Below are 5294 nucleotides of genomic sequence, written 5' to 3'. Positions count from 1 at the left end.
TCCAATCCGATCTAGTGCCAAAAGGACGACACCTTCGAGTTTAGCACATGCACGGATCGGCGGCGTCCTCTTCTTCTTGATCTAGCAAGTGAGGGAGATGAGGTAGATGAGATCTGAACCAACATGACAGCGTAGTGGTGGTGGTGGTAGCGGAATTCCGCAGGGCTTCACCCAACGCTGACGAAACATGAAGGAGGACTAACAGGAGAGAGACGGGCCAAGCGTGGAGAGGTTGGCTGCCCCCCGCACCTCCCCACTATACATAGGGGTGAGGGAGGGGTGTGCCAGCACTAGCCCCCCTCCCAAGGAAGGGGCGGCGTCCAAGGGGGGAGGAGTGCCCTCCAAGCCAAGTGGAGGGCCCTCCCCTTTAGGGTTTCCCCTCCCCAGGTGCATGGGCCTTGTAGGGGCTGGTGCATCTGGCCCAATAAGTCCAGTGCACCCCCTTACATCCCACGCTGACCTATGGGACATAGGTGGAACCCTTTACAGACTTCTGGATCCCTCCGGAATCCTCCGGAACCTTCTGGAAGTTTCCCGGTACAATATCGAAAAAACCAAACTTTTTCCAGAACCCCGACAACAACTCCATATATAAATCCTTACCCCTGACCATTTCGAAGCTCCTCGTGATGTCCCGGGTCCCATACAGGACTCCAAACAACCTTCAGCCTTTCCATTATTAATATCTCAATACTACCCTAGCGCTACGGAACGTTAAGCGTGCGACACTATGGGTTCAAGAATCATGTAGACATGACCGAGACTCCTCTCCGATCAATAATCAATAGCAGGACCTAGATGCCCATATTGATTCCCACATATTCAATGGAGATCTTTATCGGTTGAACCACGATGTCAAGGATTCAGTTAATCCTATATGCAATTCTCTTTGTCCCACAATATGTTACTTGCCCGAGATTCAATCGTTGGTATCCCCATACCTAGTTCAATCTCGTTACCGGCAAGTCTCTTTACTCGTTCCATAATAAAAGACCCCGTGAGGCTGTGACTAAACTCATTAGTCATATAATTGCAAGATTCTGGTGATGTTGTATTACCGAGAGGGCCTAGAGATATCTCTCCCTCACACGGAGCGACAAATCCCAGTCTCGATCCATCCAACCCAACAAACACCTTCGGAAATACATGTAGAACACCTTTATTATCACCCAGTTATGAAGTGAATTTTGATAGCACACAAAGTATTCCTCCAGTATCCGGTAGTGACATGATCTCATGGTCTAAGGAACTGATACTTGACATGAAGAAAGCTATAATAAATAAACTAAGTGATACGATCTTATGCTTAGCTCACGGTTGGGTCTTGTCCATCACATCATTTTTCTAATGATGTGATCCCATTATAAAATGAAAACGCATGTCCATGGTAAGGAGCCTTAACCATCTTTGATCAACGAGCTAGTCTTGTAGAGGCTTACTAGGGACACGGTGTAGTTTATGTATTCACGCATGTATTTATGTTTCCGCTTAATACAATTCTACTATGAATAATAAACATTTATCATGAATGACAAATATGACAATAACCATTTTATTATTGCCTCTAGGGCACATTTCCAACAGTGTCCCACTTGCACTAGAGTCAATAATCTAGTTTACATCATAATAAATGTAACACCCATCGAGTACTAGTGTTGATCATGTTTTGCTCGTGGAAGAGGTTTAGTCAACGGGTCTACCACATTCAAATCCGTATATACTTTGCAAATCTCTTTGTGTTATGTAGATGTTGCTACCACACTCTGCTTGGAGCTACTCCAAATGACTGCTCCACTATATGTATCTGGTTCGAGACTCACAGTCATCCGGATCGGTGTCAAAGCTTGCATCGACGTAACCTGATGTCGCTTGAAGCTTCAGCATTTACCCAAAGAGGAAGGGACGATGCAGCACATCGGCGGTAGGTATTTCCCTCAGATATGAAACCAAGGTTGTCGAACCGGTAGGAGAACCAAGCAACAGAACGTAAACAACACCTGCACACAAATAACAACTTTTCGCAACCCGACATGTTAAAGTGGTTGTCAATTCCTTCCAGGGTACGATGCCTCAAGATAGGCAAACGGACGTGAGGTAAATTTGTAGTAGATTGATAGATCGGACGCGAACAAAATAAATAAGATAAATTGCAGCAAAGTACTTTTTGGGTTTTTGGATTAACATATGTGAAAATAAAACCAAATAAAAATAGATTGCAAAGGCAAATAATATGAGAAAGAGACCCAGGGTGCGTAGGTTTCACTAGTGGCTCCTCTCGAGAAAAATAGCAAACGGTGGGTAAACAAATTACTGTTGGGCAATTGATAGAACTTCAAATAATCATGACGATATCCATGCAATGATCATTATATAGGCATCACGTCCAAGATTAGTAGACCGACTCCTGCCTGCATCTACTACTATTACTCCACACATCGACCGGTATCCAGCATGCATCTAGTGTATTAAGTTCATCGAGAAACGGAGTAATGCAATAAGAATGATGACATGATGTAGACAAGATCTATCTATATAGAGATAGACCCCATCATTTTATCCTTAGTAGCAACGATACATATGTGTCGGTTCCCTTTCTGTCACTGGGATCAAGCACCGTAAGATCAAACCCACTACAAAGCACCTCTTCCCATTGCAAGATAAATGGATCAAGTTGTCCAAACAAAACCCAAATATCGGAGAATAAATACGAGGCTATAAGCAATCATGCATAAAAGAGATCAAAGAAACTCAAATACTTTAATGGATATAAAAAGATATAACTGATCGTAAACTCGAAGTTCATCGGATCCCAACAAACACACCGCAAAAGAGTTACATCATATGGATCTCCAAGAGACCATTGTATTGATAATCAAGAGAGAGAGAGATGAAGCCATCTAGCTACTAACTACGGACCCGAAGGTCTACAAAGAACTACTCACGCATTGATAACCCACAAGTATAGGGGATCGCAATAGTTTCTGAGGGTAGAGTATTCAACCCAAATTTGTTGATTCGACACAAGGGGAGCCAAAGAATATTCTCAAGTATTAACAGTTGAGTTGTTAATTCAACCGCACCTGAAAGACTTAATATCTGCAAGAAAGTATTTAATCTAAATAACAGAAAGTAAAAAGAGGGTAAAAAGAGTTGTCCTTTCTAACTTCATCCATCTCATGCTCATCAAAAGGAATCCACTAACAAGGTTGATCAAGTCTTGTTAACAAACTCTTTTCAAATGACATGAAACTGGAGAATTTTTCAATAACACTAGGTTACCTCAACGGGGATATGCACGTCCCCAATAATAAGAATATCATATTTCTTCTTGACAGTACGAAGAGGAAATTCAAAACTTCCAATAGTAATTGTTGAAGTTTTTCCAATAGAATTGATGCTGTGGACTTGAGGTTGTTTCGTCGGAAAGTGTACCGTATGCTCATTACCATTAACATGAAAAGTGGCATCGCCTTTGTTGCAATCAATAACAACCCCTGCAGTATTCAAAAAGGGTCTACCAAGAATAATAGACATACTATCGTCCTCGGGAATATCAAGAATAATAAAGTCTGTTAAAATAGTAACGTTTGCAACCACAACAGGTACATCCTCACAAATACCGACATGTATAGCAGTTGATTTATCAGCCATTTGCAAAGATATTTTACTAGGTGTCAACTTATTCGAATCAAGTCTAGGATATAAAGAGAGAGGCATAACACTAACACCGGCTCCGAGATCACATAAAGCAGTTTTAATATAGTTTCTTTTGATGGAGCATGGTATAGTTGGTACTCCTGGATCTCCAAGTTTCTTTGGTATTCCACCTTTAAAAGTATAATTAGCAAGCATGGTGGAAATTTCAGCTTCCGGTATCTTTCTTTTATTTGCAACAATATCTTTCATGTACTTAGCATAAGGATTCATTTTAAGCATATCATTCAAACACATACACAAAAAGATAGGTCTAATCCATTCAGCAAAGCACTCAAATCCTCATCACTCTTTTTCTTGGATGGTTTAGGAGGAAAAGGCATGGGTTTCTGGACCCATGGTTCTCATTCTTTACCGTGCTTCCTAGCAACAAATGCAAATGAAAATGAAAGAAATATAAAAAGGAGAAAGGAAAAATATATAATGTAAAGAAAAATAAATGAAAAAGGGAAAAAATGATGAAGACGTAGCAGTACCGCACTTTCTGAAACGCACTATAGCTAACTTAGCCATAGCGCGTTTTCTGTAACGCGCTACCGTTACTTTTGACTTAACCAAAAACGGTTTCCCCCGGCCACCACTTCTCCCCCAAATCGATCCCTCGCCCCATTTCGCCGCCGTCTCCCCCACTTCGCCGCCGTCTCCTGCCGGCGTCGACGCCGCGCTCATCCTCACGGCCGCCGCCCGAGGTCGCCCAGCCTCACCGCCGCCACCTCTCGGGCCGCCCTCGACCTCACTGTCGCCTCCCTCTACCTCACCGCCGCCGCCCTCGACCTCACCGCCCCTGAGCCCGCCAGGACCACCGCGTCCAGATCCTGAGCCCGCTCTCGCCGCCCCTACCTCTATCCCCGAGTACCTCCCCGCCACCGTCTCTCCCCTCTTTGTAAGCCCCCCACTCATCCTTTTTAGTTAATAGATGTTAATGTTAAGTAGTAGATAATGTTGATGTTTTTTAGTTAGGGTAATAATAGACGGTGTTAAGTAGTAGATAATGTAGATGTTAATTAGTTCAGTAGGGTTTAGTTTTTGAATTGAGTTTGTTTAACTAGATGTTAATTAGGGCAGTAGGGTTTAGTTTAGAGTGAAGTTTAGTTCAGTAGTTAACTAAATATAATCTATATTTGGGTTTTGAATTGAGTTTGAGAGAGCATGAGATTTGTGTAGATTTTCTTGAAGTGTCAAACGCTAGGACATGAAAATTTGAAGTGGTCAGGATATATGCAAATTCCTCAATTGTGTTTGCCCATGTTTCCATTGTGCCCAAGTGGCCTTTTGTTGTTTCCAGGGAATGAAGCTGAGTTGCCTATGTTTTGCAGGAATGTTGATTCATTTCCATTTCGGCAAATTTTAGGTTCTCGATTTGTCCACTTTTTAGCAAAGGCCATGCCAAAATTTTCCATGAATTTCGGCATGACTTGTGCTACAAACTAGGACATATTGAGTGCCCGGGATTTGCCGCACCAGGAAGGAGTCAATGTTCCAGCAAAACATAGGCATTTTGTATGTCATTATTCATTTTATTAGGTCTAGAATTAATTTACTAGATTTAATCATAGGAAACATGGCTAGCAACGATGAAG

The sequence above is a fragment of the Triticum aestivum genome, chromosome 5A (assembly GCF_018294505.1).
Source record: "Triticum aestivum cultivar Chinese Spring chromosome 5A, IWGSC CS RefSeq v2.1, whole genome shotgun sequence".
NCBI lineage: Eukaryota > Viridiplantae > Streptophyta > Magnoliopsida > Poales > Poaceae > Triticum > Triticum aestivum.
The sequence above is the reverse complement of the archived record's forward strand: the minus strand, read 5'-3'. Positions refer to the sequence as shown.